The following is a 20,286-nucleotide window of genomic DNA, read 5'->3' on the forward strand; positions in this document are numbered from 1 at the left end:
GGTTCCTATGTTATATTGGTTTTTAAATGCTTGTATTAGTAGTACATTTGCGAATACTGTAACTAAGGTTTGCTGCCATCTTCCTTTTTAAATAGATTTATCTGTTCGGCCCACTTTTCCCCTGTTAAATACAAACTTCTTGGGTTTCTTATGTCATGTTTTTCTATTTCTGGTAGGTTTTAAAATATATTGAAGGAATGTGCTGGGTTATGCACTACTATTACAAAGGGGTATGCTCCTGACAATGGTAAGAGAAACTTTGATTGGCTTTGATTTGTGCAAAACTAATTCTCATATCTCTGACTTTCTCAGATATATTGTTGAATGATTGTATTGTTAATGGGTGTACCACTTTAGAACAAAACCACGTATTGTACTGGGTCTAATTAGGAAAAGGAGGTGGGCTGATGGTGATAGAAAGAAGAGGTGTATGTTTACATAAGAAGGAATTAGAAATTGGGATGAAGAAGACAAGGGTAAAATTGGTGTAAGTGAGAATTTCATATATTTCTATTTTCTCCAGGTTTTATCCATATCATTATGCGCCATTTTCTTCTGATTTTCTTAATATTGAGCATTGTGAAATTCATTTCACACCTGGGACACCGTTCAAGCCATTTGATCAGTTAATGGGTGTATTTCCTGCTGCAAGGTTTGCATTTAAGACTATCCTTTTTGCTAATTGTACTTGGTTGTCAACACAATATGTGATTAGAGTTGTGTTTCTAGTGCGTATGCACTTCCCTTGTGTTACAGGGAATTGATGACTGATTCTTCATCGCCAATTTTAGATTTTTATCCCACTAGTAAGGTTCATTTGGTTTTTCAGATACAACCTTGACTTCCTTCCTTACTGTAGTTATAAATATGAATTGTGAAGCCACGTGTTATAAATATGAGTTGTGAAGAATAAGCAAAGAGAAAGACGAGTACGTGTTAACATGGTAAGTCAAACAAGTGGAAATGAAGCAGCAGCTGAAAAGCTTCGATCGGATTTTCTTCATGCTCTTCGTAGTAGACGTTTTGATCAAGGTAGACACATTCATTTACAATATCTTTTAATATGTTTTCGTTTCTTGCACTTTAAAATCTTGATACATCCTTGAAATGTATTTGTCCTTAGAAATCTTCTAGTCACTTTCTACGTTTCTACATATGTGCAACATCGTGATATTTTCTCATTGTTTCAAGGCATACGCTTCTAGGGGATATATTGCTATTGCAATTGATTCTCGCATGGTGAACGAGCTGCACATATAACCACATACCGAGATGTACGTATATCCTTTCATTTTCCTGTACACAATATGTGATTCTCGCATGGTGAACGAGCTGCACATATATTGCTATTGCAATTGACAAAAAACTGTTTATATGCATAATATGTGTAACGCCCGTATTTTTAAAATACGTTTTTATCTATTTATTAATTAATTAAATTAATTATTTATTTAAAAATTCGTCGGATTGGACTCGGGATACGTGGGCCTGGTTTTGGGCCGAAGTCGGAAGTAGGTTGGCTTGGTTTTAGACCCAAGTATATAAACACTTTTTCTGTAAAATAGGGTTCGAAGAATAATAGAATATTAAAAATGGAGGCAGAGATGAAAGCTGGATTTCTGGAGGGTGGAGCGCGACAGCTCGGACTCGGAGAAATTCGTAGGAACTGTTCATACAGGTGAGTAGCTATTTTGCTATTTCACCGGATTTGTAGTTCTCGTGATGTTGGTGTATACCGTGAAACTGCTTTTACATTTTTTTTATATATTGCTCTTTTGTCTTGTTTTGTTCGATGTCGTGTTCGCCGAGTTGTTAAAACTCTAGTCAAGCAATCGTCAAACTATAATACCGGGGGGGGCTATTTTAGTTAAACCGTCGAAGTTTTGAGGAGCGTTAATGGCGGTGAGCCAAAACAAGCCGCTTGTTCGGTATACGGGTTAGAACCGCTTTGTGGATTATTAAACACGGTGGTATATTAAATCTTGTATGGGGTCGTTGGTTGATGTCGTCGTCGGCTCTTTCAAAGCTTCGAGATCGCTTAATGGCGATCTTTGTGGAGGAAGGGTCGATCCAATTTATAGGGTAGCCGCTTTTTGGTTATATGGAAATGGATCGTAAATTGTTGGAATTTGGGATGGAGTGTTTGTTATTAGGTGCTATTAAAGCTTAGGAAAAGCTTGGATATGGCAATAATGGCGGCTCGCCAAACAACCTCTCAATATAAGGGTTGGAACCGTTATTCGGTTGATTGTAATGGTTAATGGACGATTGGGTGTAGTAGCTAGTGTAGTGGGGATGGTTAGAGTTTGTCGATTTGAGCTTGGAACAAGCTCTAATGGTAACCCTAAATTCCGAATCTAGATTTAGGAATAGTTTTTGGTTTTATGATTTGCGATTTTTGCTTTTGTTAAAGGTGTTGGGTTTTGCAAATTGAGTTAAACCGATGTGTTGAAAGGGGAGGACGATCGGTTTTGTGGTGGCCGGATTTTGGGCTGCTGTTGGTGGAAGAGATGATGAACAGTGATTTCGTTTTGGGCTTTGGGCCTAACCCTTTTGGTTTTGTGTGGGCCGAAATTTAAATGTTTGGTTTGGGCCAAAATCTTTTAGTTTTGTTTGGGCCCGATTTTTATTAAGTTTTGGGACCAGTTCATTTAAAGCTTGGACCAGTTCTATTTTGTTTTGATTGGGCCGGTTTTCTCTTATTTGTGGACCAGTTCAATTTAAAGATTTTTTGACCGAACCACTTAACTGTTTTAGGCCAGTTTTCTAATATAGCTTGGGACCACTCCATTGGACTTAAAATAGATCTTTCCTGGGTTTTACATGTTTAGACTTTTCGGGTTAAGGGTTTGGGCTTGGCGGTTGGTCCGAACCATGACCTTGGTCATGAGCCCATGAAGTCATGCACCCTTGACCTTAGCCATGAACCATGGCTTACGACTCTAACCTCGTCGAACACCTTAAACGCAGTTTGACTTTGACCATCGACTGTTGACTGTTGACCGTTGACTTTGACTGTTGACTTTGAAACGTTGACTTTTCCCGTTTTTCACATATTTGATTATATAGACAAATATAGTAATAAAATATTGTCGAATATTGTATAACTTGGTTGGTCATTATCTAATTTAGATTTGACGTGAGTAGTGTGTAAAGCATATATATATATTGGGCTTTGATTGTGGACTGTGGACTGTTTATTTGTGCTACGTTTTATGGGTATATTATATTGACACATATAGTAATAAAATGCTGTGGAAGCTAGTATATATTTGGTTGTCATTATCTAAGAAAGATTTGACATTGATGTTGTGTATTTTGACACGTGACGATATTGAGGTGTTAGGAGACATTATATTCCTAATACGTTATAATAAAAATATATGCGATACGTTGAAGCATTATGACATGATATCATATGTTAGGATATATAAGATGTTGATATATATGAGATGTTGATTGACCCATGTGTTGGGCAATCGTAGCCGAATAGTGGCTTGAGATATAAGATGTTGATATATAAGATGTTGATATATATGAGATGTTGATTGACCCATGTGTTGGGCAATCGTAGCCGAATAGTGGCTTGAGATATAAGATGTTGAGATATAAGATGTTGATATATAAGATGTTGATATATATGAGATGTTGATTGACCCATGTGTTGGGCAATCGTAGCCGAATAATGGCTTGAGATATAAGATGTTGAGATATAAGATGTTGATATATAAGATGTTGATATATATGAGATGTTGATTGACCCATGTGTTGGGCAATCGTAGCCGAATAGTGGCTTGATATATAAGATGTTGATATATAAGATGTTGTATATATATGAGATGTTGATTGACCCATGTGTTGGGCAATCGTAGCCGAATAGTGGCTTGATATATAAGATGTTGATATATAAGATGTTGTATATATATGAGATGTTGATTGACCCATGTGTTGGGCAATCGTGAAATTTAATAGTGGCTTGAGATATAAGATGTTGATATATAAGATGTTGATATATAAGATGTTGAGATATAAGATGTTGATATATTCCGTTAAAATATTGGAAAGAGACGCATACGATATTTTATGCCGAATAGGGCATTACTTATATAATGACTCCGTGTGAGGATTTATCCGGTGTCGCATCCCGCTTCGTGGTGGTTTCGCACGGAGTGGTACATTATATATAAGGAGGCATGTGGATGTACATGTTCGTTGGGTAGCGATTGTGGTAGCCAGGAAACTAGGTAAGACATAGATACGACGTGATTTTAGGGACACACAAAAAGAAAGCCCTGAAATAATCTAATTATGGTAATATGTTTGGTTGGTTATTTGTTTAGTTAGAACCTAAAACCTCGATGGAGGAACTACATGCCTTATTTATGATGCGATAGTTTGTGGTGGGGTTAGTGGGAAGTTAAAGGCTCTCGAGGAACTACCGCCTTAGATTATTATGCGTAAGGATGTTGTATTAGTCGTTAAAAGTTAAAAGGCCTCGGTGGAGGAACTAACTGCCGATGATGGAGTATATATATATTTGTATAAGTATATGTTGTTTTTAGAGCTACTCACACCAAAGATTTTATAATCTTGACCCGATTTGCATGTTTGCTTATCGGTGTGTTCATTCAATGAATATAGTTGATAAGTTTTGACAGTTTAGTGTTGAAGAAGGTTGGTCTGCTTTGCTTGTGGTTTCGTTAGCATCGCATCTCGTGATAAGTTTGGTTTTCCTTGAGGTGATATAGGTTTTCGACCGAGATAAGGTTATTTGCATTTTCATTTGTAAATTGTTTTTGGTAATGAAGATGACCGTTGTTTAAGTTAAAATTTTATTGGTTTTAATTATCCGCATATTTTAAAAACTGTTTATGGGTTTTTGGAGTGGAGAGTCGTCACACCTCGAAATCGAAGAGTCGGGGACAAATAATGTTTTCCAGAATTCCGAAATTGGGTGTGACAATATGTAATCGGATGTTTTCCGATGTATATGATTATATGTTTTCTATTGATGTTTTACGTACAATGGCATTTTCCAACGGAGTAACGGAGTGTCCGCTTAGTTTTTGAACTAAAGACACATGTTTCGAATTCGATGATGTCCATTATTGAGATGGAAATGGCCACTTTGTAGTTTGTTAACTTTATACTTGATCAAGTCTAATTCCTCTTCCTTTTTGGATATACATATTTGTTTTAATTCAAGTCGCGGTAACTTATACAATCTGGAAAATTGGTGATATATGCCTTTCATTTTTTGATACACGGTAATATGCATGTCCTATTTAAATTTGTGATGCCTTACCCTGTACTTGTTGTAGTTATGTCATTTTTGGAGGTGCAAATTACAATCGTCCGATCATATTGGCCGTGTCCCGCTATTGTGGTTTATGAAGAAATAGTTGTGGCGGTATGGGATCCGGGATAAAACCGGGTTGATTACCTTCTGAAAGAGGGATATAGACCATTCTAAGACCGGGATTCTTGGTGAATCCCTTGGAGGTCGGCTTAAATAAGACTTGTACTAATGGAAATCCCTTGTGCAATCTATCTCAAAATTTTCCAGCTTTGTCATTTTTCACCATGTAACTGTGATGAAAATGACGAGCCCGACTTTTGAGCAAGCTTGGGATAGGATAGCTCCTGGTCTAGCATCCCAGCCATTGCACCACGCCCTCTTCTAATTTTGAATGGTATACTAGATTTTATACAACGCTTGTGGTATACTAGTTGGTGTGGTCGGCGGGCTCCTTGGTCTTGGTGGTGGATTCATATTGGGTCCTCTATTCTTGAAACTTGGCATTCCTCCCGTGTGTATCGCCACCATTCTTACATTAGCTAGAACTTGTACGAGAGATAGAGGGGCATAATATTAATTGGAACTATGGATCACCCCTACTTCTTTCCGTCTTTAGTTTGCCTCCACAATTGCCGCCAATATCTACATTTGTTTGGGTTTGGGAGAATAGATCACCCTATCACCATCTCAAGATGTTCTCGTCGATTCGGTGCACATCCGTGAAATAAAATTGTTGACCCTTCAGAAAACCCAACTTGTTGTTCATAAAATAAATCAATAAATGATTGCAGTTCGTGTTTACTTATTTTTTTGCTAGACTTAATGTGAGGGTATAATTGCGGTCTCTCAAGTGCTACAACAACTTTTGCCATGGCGTTCTCTTCATCGATGTCAGTCGTGGAATACTACCTTCTAAAACTTTTTTCAGTTCCCTATGGTACGAAATTATGTTATTTGCTTTTGTCATTTTTATATTTATTATATATGTATATCGTGTAGACCCGACCGTAAGGCTTGTCGAAGGCCGAGGTAGCCCTTGTAGCACAGTACGCCGACGCCAAGGGTCAGAGCATGGGCATACCTTAGTATTTACATAAAAGAGGAAATAGAGTTAAGGTTAGTAACGAACTTATACTTTCAAAAATTTTCTAATCGGCCTTATGGCGAACTTCCTTATATTTATGGTTGTGTATATGTGTTTTGTCTTATCTGGTTAATCTCTTTACTGTCAGGTAATTGAGATATGTCTTATTTCCGTGATTACCTCGGTTATTTCCTTTGGGTTGCCACTTCTTAGGAAATGCAGTCCTTGCCCGGAAGCAAACGCTAATACTGATATAGAGTGCCCGCATCCTCCAGGAATGTATGGGAATTATGTCAATTTCAACAGATCGATCATATAGTGTAACCATTCAATCGTAATCAATATGATCACGACATACAATAAGATGGTCTCTGCATAATTTGGATAGTACAATTAGTGATTTTTATTTACACAAATATAACTTTCTGCAGGTGGACAACAAGTACCAAAATTCCTCCAATACTGAAGTTTAGGAGGGCCTTAGAAGTAGCAACTCACCTCCATCATCTCATCCAACCAATATTACAAAAACATTTTTTTCTCTGGAGGTGAACTAAGGCATTATTACTTGTACGGGTGATGAAATATATTGAAAAATATTTGGAAATTCATATTATATTGAGTTTGTGGTAATAAATGCTACATACTTTTTTTTTTACTTGTATGAATATTCGTCTCTTTATCTATTTTTCAGCAAAGGAATTTTGATTGGGAATGTGGTTTCTTTGTAATATTGTTATTAAGATGGATGGATTATTAGTTGGATTGAAAGACAAAAGTGGATAAAACTAGTGTATATATATATATATATATATATATATATATATATATATATATATATATATATATATATATATATATATATATAAAACTAGTGTATATATATATATATACTATTTTTGTTTTTTTTAATTCTAAAACATTTTAGCCACGGCCAATGTCCGTAGATAACGCAAAAAGATGTGTGTTGCAGAGGTACTTTTACTACGGATTATGCCACAGCTTTTATCTCTCACAAAAATAATTGCAACGGATTATGTCACGGTTATTATCTATGGCACTTGCCACGGCTTATGCCACGGTCGAGCGCTGTGGTAGTTGCTACGGCTATTCCTACGGTCATTATCTATGGCACTTGCGACGGCGTTTGCCACGGTCATTCACAGTGGCAAGTTCCTACAGCTTAAGCTGTTGCATGGACTGTCGCAGTTACCCAAGGTCATTCGCTGTAGCTAACATTTTTCCGACAGGTCAAAACCCCACGGACTTGCGATAGCCAATAGCCGTGGCTATAGCCCTTTACCCACAGTTTTGGTCCGTGGCTAAAAGTCAACTTTCTTATAGTGTATAGATCAATCTTAGCTAAATATATGTACATTTTAAATCCTACGCTTGAAACACAAGCCATTACATTTTAAAACGCATGCTAAATAATTCATTAACACAATATAGAGAGAAATATACAGAGTGAGTGAAGTCCATTGGTCATAATTAAAATAATAAGCCTCATAATTTAAAACATTTAGTTTCAATTATTACTTCAGTTAGTAGTTACCTTTCAGAAAAATGCATAATATAGCTTTTACGACTAAGGCTTCAAAGCTTGGAAAGCAGTATTGCTAGCTACTCCTCTGACACATTCACTTCCACACAAAGCTTGGAAAGCAGTATTGCTAGTACAAAATATACAGAACCACATAATTCTCGCTTGCTTTTTGAGAAGGTTAAAGGTTGAGCATGTTGGATGGTCTATAGGTCTTAAAGCTTTGAAAACCTCATTGTGTCCTAACTCATGAGAAAGTGGGTGTGGGTTTGTTGGACTCCTGTTTCGCATACAGTCCTCCGGTCTACCATTTGTAAATTTGTTTCAATATAACCCACACGAAATGGGCGTGGGCTGATTAAGCATCTAGTTCAAATATAACTGTTCAGCCACAACAATACTATTTAGAACACAATGGCATGTGCCAAATTGCAATTGTCATTGTTCCATCAACATCCGAAAAAACAAAACAATAGCTTTCTTTAGTTTAATTGGCATATGCAATGTATAATGTAATGCTTTATAGTACATGGTTGGGTCACTTGTATAAACTGCAAATTCATTTGAGCTTTAGAACTGAACGGTGGAAATTTGTGTGTCTAAGATTTCGCTCCAACCTCCACTCAAAGCTCAATCCTTTTAAGGGCTTATAATATAATATTGGGCCTGAGCCCAGTAAACTATAAACTTTGAGTCCGTTCGAACAGAAGGAGGTATATACTCAAAACTTCCTCAGTCCGTTCATGCCTTCTCTCTCCAGGTAATCTTCTAGTTTTGTTTATATGAATCGAAAATTATATTTGAAGAAGATGGCTACTCGTCGGAAGAGAGTTTCGAGAGAGATTACAGACCCCACCGGCGTCGTCACTGATCCAATTCAGCAAGAACCACCCATTGTTCCTTCAAAACTACCTCAGATTTTATCAGTTTCTGGCCTCTTCTTTACTGGATTCTTCTACTTGATATTCTTCCACTACCAAATAGAACAAAAATTGAAAAGATCCATTCTTATTAACTCTCTCCTTAGCTTTGTGGGCTTCTTTGTTACTCTCCTTTTGATTCCTGTCGCTACTAAGTACTTGTTGAGGCGTAATCTGTTTGGGTACGACATTAACAAGAAAGGTACCCCTCAAGGTTCAATCAAAGTGTGAGTTTTTCGACTTTCATTAGTCTTTCCTATTGTTATTTTTAATACACATTCCCATGTAGTGAACCATAAGCTCTTCGTTGTGATTGTCTTCTTGCAGGCCTGAATCACTGGGCATTGTCATTGGGATTGTTTTCTTGGTATTGGCAATTTTGTTTCAATGTTTTAACTTCATATCAGACTCCAATGTATGTACACGAAACTTTATAACTTAAGGTTTCTTATATTATTTTGTAGATATGAAATGAAGCTAAGCAGAAAAGTACCATCTAAATATACGCAGTATTTTTTTTTTTTTTTTTTGCAATAGTGCGAGTATGGTAATGAATACCATGTAAACAAGTATAAAAATAGGAAAAACACCTGTAAAGGACCTTATGTAGCACTTATCTGAAAGAACAGGAAAAAAAAACTCGAAGAAAACGATCAGAGTATATCCTTCTAGATTTTGGTCCATAATAGAGTTAGTACTTTGGTTTATAGGACAACTTCCTAGAAGTGTCTATTGGGTTCTATCCATATTCCCCATGTGAAAAGCAAACTAAACCAAGCTCAACACGCATATCAAATCCCCATCATGATCACTATCCAGTATCCCCTCACATGTTATTCAGTTAGGGCACACCTCATGAACTTTAATCTAATAAATTTCTTCTATACATTGGGATCTTAACTTTTGATCTCTTAATTTTGCAGTGGCTTGTGGAGTATAATGCAGCATTAGCATCTATCTGCTTCATGATCCTGCTTGGCTTTGTGGATGATGTTCTTGATATACCCTGGAGAGTGTATGATCTTGGATCAGCTTAACTGTTTTTAATTTTTTTCTTTCCTTTCATGTAGTTTGCTATCATTCATGGAAGGGTTACTCTCTTGTTGTATAATGCTTACACTTTTTATGTATTGGTGATCTACAGCAAATTAGTATTGCCTGCAATTGCTACGCTTCCACTTTTGATGGCATATACTGGACATAATGACCATCATCATACCAAAACCTTTCATTCCATATGTTGGTTTAAAAATATTGGATTTAGGTATGTGTATTAAGCATGTCAATGCACTGTACTGTTTGATTGAAGAGTTGTACAGTGTATCAGACTTTGCTGTCCTTTTCCTGGCTTATGTATTGTGTTATTTCTTCTGGATTATGTATTGTGTTATTCTTCTGGATTATGTAGTTAGGTCCTATGTCAATTTGGCTTTGAGCCATACTTGGTATTATTGGATCTTCTCACTTTATCTTTTGAGCATATGAAGTTTTAAATCTCCATAATGATCCAAAGTCTGTAGAAACTTGTTTACTTTGAAGATTGCAGCACATGATTTGCTAATGCATTCAATATGTGTTTTACTGATAAATCTATTGTTTGCTTCACTCCCCTAGAAATGTCTTTATTCTTCACGCCTTCTTCACATGACTGGTTTAAACCATCTATGTTAGGCGATGTTATTGGTGCTATGCTAATGACTGCAGTTTCTGTACCTAAGGCTAATATTTGATCACTTCATTTGTAATATAGTAATATTTCTGTTGCGAAAGTGTGTTTCTCTCGGCAATTGTATGCAATGTTCATTATGCTGGTATGAAGACTATGACAGCTAGTCCAAGTACATTTTCTTTTCAACTATAGTTTCATAGTACTCAGTTTTAGCGGCAATTGGTTGCTAATCGGTCTAGGAGCGATAAAACTTACCTCTCTCCTACATTCATGGTTACCCATAAAGAGAAAAAAAAAGTTTATTCTTTTATATCTCAAGGAGGAAAAAAAAATTGAACGCAGTACTAATTGGCAAATCGAATTAATGGGAAAATTGGCCAATTAGCCAGGATTAATCAGGGATTTTTCAGCTCTGGTTTCTTTGGGGTTAATTGGCAAAACGGATTGGCGAAGTAGTGAATATAGCCTTCAGTCAGTGATTAATTGCCTATTAAATAGAACCGCCCTAGCATTTCCTTTTGACTGAAATTTGTTTACACCAAGCCTCTCTTGTCTTTTTACAAAAGGATTTATAACATATGGACAGGATGGGTGTATAAGTTGTATATGTCTTTTGATTGTATTCTGCACAAACTCATTGAAATTGTGGCTGGTCTGAATAGCCTTGATGTCAAACTTTCGGGCATCTAGAGGTTAATATTAAATCTGACCGGTTATTAAGATTAGATGATTCATGATTGTGTACCTTCACTAGATATTTGCTTCCAGGGACTGAAATTTGTCGTCACCATGCACTTTATGATACTGACTTGATGGATAGTTGCTGCATTTCTCCTCTTAGCTATTTAATTGAAATGTTACATGTCCATTTTTGTTGTTCACATTTTCTTTTTTCCTTCAAACTTTCATGAATTCTTAACATCTTCTGACGGACAGGGAGGATATATAAACTATATATGTGGCTTTTGGCAATATTCTGCACAAACTCAATCAACATTCATGCTGGACTGAATGGTCTTGAAGCTGGGCAAACAGCTGTTATTGCATCTGCTGTAAGGAAAATGCACTGTATAAACTTTTGTATCATTCTTTGGTTTGTATGTTGAAATTCCATTTGGTACTAACCTTTCTTTTTTCATAACAGATTCTGATACATAACATAATGCAAATTGGATCGTCTACAGACCCTGAGCAGAAACAGGCTCACGCTTTTTCCATTTACCTTGTTCAACCATTACTTACTACTACATTGGCCTTACTTTGCTTCAACTGGTAAAAATGTTGAGCAATCTCTCAGATCTTCTGTCTGAATATTCTGATAATTGGTATTTTAGAAAATACATATGAATGTTTTCTATTTGTCAATGGTGTAGGTATCCTTCTTCAGTTTTTGTTGGTGACACCTACACTTACTTTGCTGGAATGGCTATGGCTGTTGTTGGCATACTGGGCCATTATAGGTAGGTTTCCCCTAGTGCAAGTTGATACTGTAAGCGTATTGGCGTTAGCCATTGCTCATATTTTCTTGATGGGTAGCTTTTTTATCATTTGTCCATAATGTGCCCACTTGTAGCTTATTTTACAGTTAACCCTTTGTTTTATTGATAAATAGCAAGTTTATAATTAAAAGAGGAAAGGTATGATGATACTCTTTGGGAGGGGACTTTTGGTAGTCAAATTATAATTTCCACCAATTGGTGGCAGTTACTTCTGTTGCGGTTGAGGTTCCCATAAAGAAGCAAAAAGTAGAGGTGATCGCTGAATGGTTTTCGGATCATGTTATCAGAGATCGTACGCGTCTATGATACGCTAGCAGATGGGAGGAAGCTTTAGTGTTACTCAAGTCAGTCTTACTCTTGGTGAGACATCTGAAGTGCAGCTACATTACTTCTAGGAATAGTAGGGTTTGGAGCAGTTGTTGGTTCTGTAGAGTTTAGCTAAAGAGAGGTCCTATAGGAAAATATTCTAGCAAACCTGCCTTGCTTTAGTTAGTCATTTTGGGTTGGGTGTGGAAAGGGTAATAGCAGTGTAGTCAAGGCGCGCTTAAAGCGCAAGGCGCACTTTTAGTGCCTCGCCTTGACTAAGGCGCGAGAGGTCATATAAGGCGTGCTTTTTTTTGCTTTTGTCTTTTTCGTCGGCGAAGACAAAGCGGCGCCTTATCAACTTTTACAGTTTTTTCGTTTTTTTTTACAATTTTTGCTATACGTGACACATTTACACTCGATCCAATTGTTGTATGATATAAGAAATTGTACAAATTTAGTAAGTTTCATTGTGGATTACACTTTAAACTTAATTTTAACTAGTTTTTGTTAAGTTGTATGGATTAAGAAAAACACAAAGATAGATTAAATTTTAAATGAAGTTTTACGGGATTCTAAAAGTGAATCACGTGTTCTATTTTATAAAGAACTCATTTGGCTCAATTCGATCGGTTCATTATTTTAGTTTATTGAAGTTGAGCTAGATTGTATTGAGAGATACGAGTTTTATTTTGCTCTTTACTTATTGCTTAAGATTTTTCTTTTAAATGACTACAATGGTTTTATGTTTACAATCACATAAAATTAATTTTAAAGTTTGGCTAAGCAAATTAGTGATAATTCATGTCATATTTAATATTTATTTTATTTTTTATTTGATATATCTATTTTTTTATTATTACGCGCCTCACTTCAATCAGGCGCGCGCCACGCCTCGCGCCTTGTGCCTAAGGCACAAAAGGGTGTTGCGCCTTAGGTGCGCTTTAACGCCTTTACTACACTGGGTAATAGTATGAGATGGAGGAGAGTTGTCCAAATGAATCATAAACTCAAGCGCTAGTAATAAGATTTTTTTTTATTAGAAGCGATCATCCAAGTTCACAACTTGTATCTGTTTTTCGTGCACTAACTAAAATGTGCTTTTTTGACAATTATAGCCTTACAGGTGTTTACTCTTTCTTGGGTTTACTTTTGCAGTGAAACTCTCTTGATCTTCTTCCTCCCGCAAGTTCTGAATTTCCTAGCTTCATGTCCTCAGGTATTCTTAAAATCTAAAAACCAATATTTGTCGTTTTCTTCCAATTTTTAAAAAAATTCATACTGTTTACAACTTAACATCTGTATTATGCTTTATTTTATTTCTCAGCTTTTCGGCTTCATCCATTGTCCAAGACATCGTTTGCCAAGGTAGATTATAATTAGCCAGTGGCTTTCTGCATATGCTTCAACTTGTTCTTTTAATTTGAATTTAGAAAAAAAATAAAAACATAAACTCTTATCTTTTTTTAGTTAGAAAATGAGATTATTATATCATTTCATATATTTCTAAGATATATTCAATATTGGTGACTTTGAGAATTCTCAAGTATAATCTTCCAACTTTATGACATTCTTTTTAAGAGATTAAAGTTGAGAAATTTGGATTTTACTTATGCTGTATGTTTGTCTACAATATAGAGAAATGGATATGGGAAAACTTTGCAAAGGTAGTAGATGTGCATCCCTATGGTGGCATTCTTTTCTCGACAACTATTTGGATACCAGTTCTTCCAAAGTTGTATCTTGTACTAAAAATAGGAAAGGCTGGTATTATTTAGTCTAACTAACAGAAGAGGCTAAATCTGCTTATTCCTGTATGTATTGTATCCTGTAGGTATGATCCTCAAACAGGGCTATTGACTGGGACAGATGATGGAACACTAGTGAATATTTTCTTGAGATTGTTCGGTCGGTGCTCAGAGAAATCACTTTGCATTAGACTTCTTGCATTCCAGGTTTGGTGCTTAATTAGTTTACTTGTCCCCATTTGCTTCAAGTACGTAAAATTTATGAATCAGTTTTATGTTTGACAGGCATTGTGTTGTGCCTTCTGTTTCATTTTGCGGTACATTCTCACTGGGTGGTACAAATGAAGCAGCAACAAACTTCACACTAATATCAGTTGTCAAATGGATTGATATACGGAGTAGCGTGGTTTTTTACTAGTGAGTTCAAAGGCTTTTTTGCAGTAATCTGAAAAAATTGCAAAAGCATGTAGTGTTACTTCTTGAAGATTGAAGTTTTTTTACCAACAATTCGGTATTTAATTCAACAAAAAAAAAAAAAAAAAAAGAAAGATAATGTATACTTCCGCTCTACACTAGACCCTGGTGAACAAATTTGCACCCCTTTGATTTATTTTGGTTTTGTTTTTCAGCAGGTACCCAATTACACTTTATTTCCTTTGTAAAAGTTATGTACAAAATTTCAGTCGGGTTGTCTTTATGAACTTTTGACGTGGTGTTTCAGCACATTTCTGTTCATTATACATGGGGACCAAATTGATACCACAGGTTCAAAGGCTCAGAGCATATTTAGTTGATCTATATCCGGTAAATGACTTGTCACTTTGTCAGATCAAAAGTCCCCTCGTCCAAACTATATATGGCTTCGAACTTTATTCTATTTAGTGGATTACACCTTCGATCTAGATCTAGAACCAGACCAAACAACTGGTAGCCCTATCCCCCAATCACATGTGCACCTAATTTGCTTTGTTGATAGATTAAATTGTGTGTCAAGAACTAATATTGGTAATATCCATTCCATATAAGATTTGTAGAGCCGTGTTTTTTCTGAAGCTTATAAGATTGCGACCATTTTATTCAGTCAAATCTAATATGGCTTTGAGCCTTTGAATATAGATTGCTTTTATTTATTTATTTTTTTTATTGGCAATATAGATTGATTTTTATATGAAAAGGACCGCAGAAAAGACAAAACATTAATGGATAAGTACGATACAAGAGTCAAGAGTATGAAGTTTTCTTTTATTTATCCAGACTTATGTGTGGAATCTTAATGTCCTATGTTAGAGTCAAGTGTACGAAGTTTCTTATATTTGTCTAAACTTATGTGCGGTGTTAATATTCAAGGAGGATGTATGTTAGGGGGACAGATATTAGTTCTGATGTAGATTCAGGCAATCGGAATACAAGTACACTCTGTTTCCAAGTCATAATACTATGGGCCCATAGCTGGAACGCATAATAAAAGTCAGGTAAAGACGAAACCATTGTTTTGGTCTAAAATCCTATCCATGAGGAAGATTGGAAGGACAGAGAAGTAGATAGAGACGCGCACCAAAATGTTGGAATTGTACAACCGTACGATAGAAACAACAACACTGAAAGTAATCTCCATTTCTACTAAACAAATATGAAAAAACAAAGAAAAAACATGTAATCTCCATATTGCAAGTGGTTGCATTTGTACTTCTTAGAATATTGGACATACACGCACGGCAACAATTTGATATCCCACCTGTTTGATCATTTCGTGTACCCATAGATATGTCATTCTATAAAGTTACCAAAAAAGAGATATGTCATTCTATAAATCCTGAGTGGGTGATGTAAAAAATACTCATAGGGCAGGGTAAAAAATAATTATTGGGACGGGGATCCATAGAGTCATAGAGACCCGACCCTAATGGGGGTGGGTAGGGGAATCTCCGACTCTTCCCAAGCTTCGAAGATACCACTCTTCTACTTCTTCCTTAACAAATAACCGGTTGCTTGGCTGGTTGGCTTAGAGCATATTTAATGGTGAGACCTTTTGAATACTAAACACTAAATTCTTGAAATTTTGGTAACAATCATCTTTAATGGTGAGACCTCTTGAGTACCAAACTAAAAAAACACCAAATCGGCTCCAATTTGGTATTTGCTTTGGTATTGTATCAAATGTACGTTGCGGTGTTTCGAACACTGCGTGGGCAAAAACATCTTTTCATTTCTGAACAAAAACAAGCCTCTATTGTGGGCTTTTATGTCGCAGTGTTCCGAAAGTAGCAGCTATGTTGGGTTTTATTTGGCGCGGCTTTAGAAACACCGTACATTTAGTGCTCACTCTTTGATGTTTCCATTGAAGTTGTTTGGTGTTGGTTTGGTCAAAAGAATTTGGTGTTTTTCAGGTCTCAACATTAAAAATGCTCTAAGAATCAGAAGCTAAAAGCAACTAAGCTCTAGCTGCCACTTTCTTTCATAACAAAGGCGGCTCCGTTCCCCTCACATATATGGGGAGGGATCAATATACCATGGCCCACAATTTCACCCACAAGATAAACTAGAACCTAATTTTTTGTGGATATGTCTAACAAATCTTGAAAATCACTTCTACAAAATTTCAACTCATTTGATGATGTTTAACAATGTAAAACGATGATTGCAAAATCGAAAAATCAGGGTCGTTAAAAAAAAATTTAAGTTGTCAACAATTTTTAATTAGGTTAGAGATTTCTAAATGAGCTGAATTTTTGTAAAAAATCTATTCATAGTTAGGAAATCATATCCACAAAAATATTAGCTTTTAACTCATCTTGTAAAAGAGCGAGGTATAAACCATGGTAAACGGATCTCTCATATATATATATAACTTCAAATGTGTTGATTTTCTCTAAAAATGATTTATATTGTGAGGAGAATATCTCCATTACCACCAAAAATCAGTTTCTAATTCATTGTTTTTCATGGTGGAGTTTCAGGACCAACTCTGAAATTGTGGGGGCTCAAGACAAACTCTTAAAAAGAGTTAAACGAATTTGTTGTTTATACTGCAAAACTATTTTAAATACCTAATAAACACCCAATTGTATTTGGTAAATAAAGTTGGTTGCCTATTTTAATTTCTCTACAATTTCAAAGTAGAGGGAAAAGGGAAAACAATACCATATCAAATCGGAAAAGGAAACATCCTATTTACTATTTTATAAGGATCCTGGTTAAATAATTGAATATACATTCTTTGACAACTTGAGTTTAAAAAAAACTAATTAGTTGCTTAACATTTGGCATCGGAGATTATATTAGGGTTCAAATCTGGATAGGAGTAATCCAGAGACGGGATCCTGACAAATAGTAAGTAGTACAAGTCGTGAAACTTATCACGAGTAATCCACTGTTTGGTTCAAAGTTGATTTTTAGTGTGTCAAACAAAACGTGTTTTCGAACTAAACCCACCACCCAAAAGAGGTACATAATTTTGTCTTTCAAGGAAAACAAAAATGTACAACGCGATTTTCGTTCCATCAATTAAGGGTATTTATTGCAAGTTGGCTACTTGAGGCAGATGATGACATGAACACTCTTCAATCTTCATACAAGACCACTGGCGCAATAAAATTGGAAAAACAGCTGAAAGGGAAGAAAATGTACGAAAAACTATTAAAAAGGATTTGGTGGAGAAAAGAAACAGACCACCCAACAAAAGAAATTAAAATAAATTATGGACCTCCCCTCCAAGTTGTAAGGAATAACTACAAGTCTACGGGCACTCAGACCCCACCTTTCGCCACGACTCTCGAGCTTCTCGAACGATTCAATTTTGAAAACCAGATAACGATCTTTTTATACGGCTATACCTAAATGAATTCTGTGCCCCTTACCTTTTGTTGTATTTCCCAATTTTCCAGGCACCTCCTATATTGAAATGTTGAATTGCACATAGTCAAATCATTTCTTTTTCAGAATATTAGCAGTTTAATTTCAGTCCAAGGATACTTAATCTAACTACTCTGTGCCCCTTAATCAACGTTGTATTTCCTGTAGAAACATGTTGTCAATGCAGTTTTAAATAAGAGAAATTAGTGAGTGAAATTTAAATAAACGTTCTACAAATAGTAAATTAGTAAGTGAAATTTGCAAAAGAATATGTTATAGCAGACACATTAATGTTATATTCACAAAAAAGCTACTCCTTATGAAATCCAGACTACTCCACAAGAAAAATGTGCAAAGCTACCAACTTACCAGGCTATAAAAGACTTTTTTTTTTTTTTTTCAATTTAAATTTGAAAAACTCTTCTCTTGGGGAAAAGAATAAAAAAAATGAAGTCAAAGAATTCCAAATGGAAAAAAGGAAGAAGGAAAAAAAAAACTACACACTCATCTCTGAAGAAAAGAATCTAGAATGCCGGTAATCCAATGATCAAGCTAGATTCTTAGTTTGCTTGTGAATTCTCGTAAGAAGTGGAAGACTTTATAGTTTATACAACATATAATCACATCTAAGTATCGATGGTACTAGCTAGTACCTCCCCTGCGTCAATGAACCCAAAAGCATTTGCGTTTGGCCATTCAAGTTAGCAAAAAAGAAGTTTTTAATCACCAATATAGTGGTGCGATTATCAATTGCACAATGCTAAGTTTCCGTCAAGTGGTGATTGTTTACCATTATATTTGCATAGAAAATTCAGAGCCGCTGGAAACAAAAATGTACATGTAGCATGTTTTTGCTCAAACGCATAGACTTACTCCGTAAGATAAGTTATATGCCTTGTCAGTTATCAAATCGAGCAAGAGTGGGGAATACTAATTCCGCGACATTTTTACACACCAATTGCCTTAATGCCTTATGAAGAAGATAATACACAATTCCATGTCGCAACTACAAGACCATCTCTTGGATATTTCCAAATATACAAACTTGGAAACAAGATTTACTAATAATAATATACGAAAACTGAGGATGTAAATGTACATATTGATTTTGGTGTAGGCTTTATCATCGAAAAAAAAGATGTTGGCGTGGAGTTTGGATATATGAAGGTCAATGGACCTAAACTCAACGTAAAAGCTGTATGGTCATTGTCAACAAAATTCCCTGTAGCTACCCCCTCACATAAACCTGGAACGATTCAATTCAAAAAAACGAACAGACCCAATCCATTGCATTGGAGTTGAAATTATTATTTAATCTAAATAAAAAACCAACTTCAATTAAAAAATAATTAAACGCTAAAACAAGAAAAAAAGAGAAAGGTAGACCTAAAACCTCTCTCCTAAAAAGGATAAACATTAGATAAGCATTACAACTAGAGAGTAGAGACACCAAAACCACCGGCTACTTTGTCAGGCGCCCATAGTCCAGAAATACCAAAACCAGGAATAGGATTGAGAAAAAAAATGTGGGTTTAATTCCATAAAACCAGGAGTGGGTTGTAATAAAGTAGTGGGTTTCTATTTTCCACAATATGTGGCGATCCGCCCGTACTCTTAGCTCTGAACGTGATTGACACGCGCTACTCTCCCAACATTCGTGGTTTTGGAACCTATTGCATGCATTTTGTCTTGTTCTACACTCTTTTGCTTTTCTCACCAAATTGTGCTTTGGAGTTATTTGTCAATTACTACATTGTCCTCTTATCTGTTTACACTTTATTTTAATCAAATTACAAGGATAGCCCTTCATTTCAATTTGCTTCTGAGTAAGAACTGTTCAAGAAAGTCCAAATAATATTCTTGTATATTTTGTCTAACAAAATTTGTTTAGGCGTGTTTACTTGCAATGATGAACAAAAAAAAAGGGGTTTCAATGATGAACATAACAACCATAACATGTGGTAGGCAAAACCAATTTTCATTTAAAATTTTGGTTGATGATAGGTATAAATGATGAAATGAGTTGTAATCACTTTGGTTAGAGATTATCATGCTCACTATAGATAGGTAGGATCATCAACTAATTTTTATTTTAAAAAGTTGCAAATAAAAGTAAGGGCCCTAAAAGTAATACCACTATATATAATCTCTTCATGTCCTAAATCAACTGAGATTTTAATTTTTTATGACATAGATCTAAATTTGGAAAAAGCAATGGGCAGATGATAGAATCAGTTTTAAGTTTAGCATCACAACCTACCATATTCTCGCAGTTTCAAGGCAAAACTCTCCAAATGATAAGAGGATAAGGCAACCACACAGATCTGTCACTCACATGAACTAAATTTTGCAAAGCATGAAAAAGAAGC

General features: G+C 35.6%; 2 long non-coding RNA genes and 1 pseudogene across 8 annotated transcripts; all 3 read left to right on the forward strand.

The window, feature by feature from the left end:
- The first annotated feature begins 83 nt into the window (after window positions 1-83).
- Window positions 84-5,350, forward strand: LOC147474876 (uncharacterized). Of its 5 annotated transcripts, none has more exons than XR_015209000.1 (3): window positions 84-1,032; window positions 1,192-1,274; window positions 5,322-5,350. It is a non-coding gene; the product is annotated as an uncharacterized LOC147474876 (long non-coding RNA). The 5 variants fall into 5 exon arrangements; XR_015209003.1 differs by lacking the exon at window positions 5,322-5,350 and adding an exon at window positions 1,603-1,672; XR_015209005.1 differs by lacking the exon at window positions 5,322-5,350 and having other exon boundaries at window positions 91-652; window positions 730-1,032; window positions 1,192-1,493.
- Window positions 5,351-5,476: 126 nt separating this feature from the next.
- Window positions 5,477-7,081, forward strand: LOC147474877 (uncharacterized). 2 transcript variants are annotated; one of them, XR_015209007.1, is made up of 3 exons: window positions 5,477-6,415; window positions 6,532-6,662; window positions 6,815-7,081. It is a non-coding gene; the product is annotated as an uncharacterized LOC147474877 (long non-coding RNA). The 2 variants fall into 2 exon arrangements; XR_015209006.1 differs by having other exon boundaries at window positions 6,118-6,236; window positions 6,815-6,885.
- A 1,525-nt stretch (window positions 7,082-8,606) lies between these two features.
- On the forward strand, window positions 8,607-14,635 carry LOC147474878 (uncharacterized; annotated as a pseudogene). The gene is made up of 11 exons (XR_015207216.1): window positions 8,607-9,073; window positions 9,174-9,261; window positions 9,770-9,861; window positions 9,991-10,110; window positions 11,452-11,567; window positions 11,660-11,787; window positions 11,889-11,975; window positions 13,476-13,536; window positions 13,645-13,685; window positions 14,152-14,272; window positions 14,351-14,635. The product of XR_015207216.1 is annotated as an uncharacterized LOC147474878 (transcript).
- The last annotated feature ends 5,651 nt before the right edge of the window (window positions 14,636-20,286 follow it).

The sequence above is a fragment of the Coptis chinensis genome, chromosome 9 (assembly GCF_015680905.1).
Source record: "Coptis chinensis isolate HL-2020 chromosome 9, ASM1568090v1, whole genome shotgun sequence".
NCBI classification, from domain to species: Eukaryota; Viridiplantae; Streptophyta; class Magnoliopsida; order Ranunculales; family Ranunculaceae; genus Coptis; species Coptis chinensis.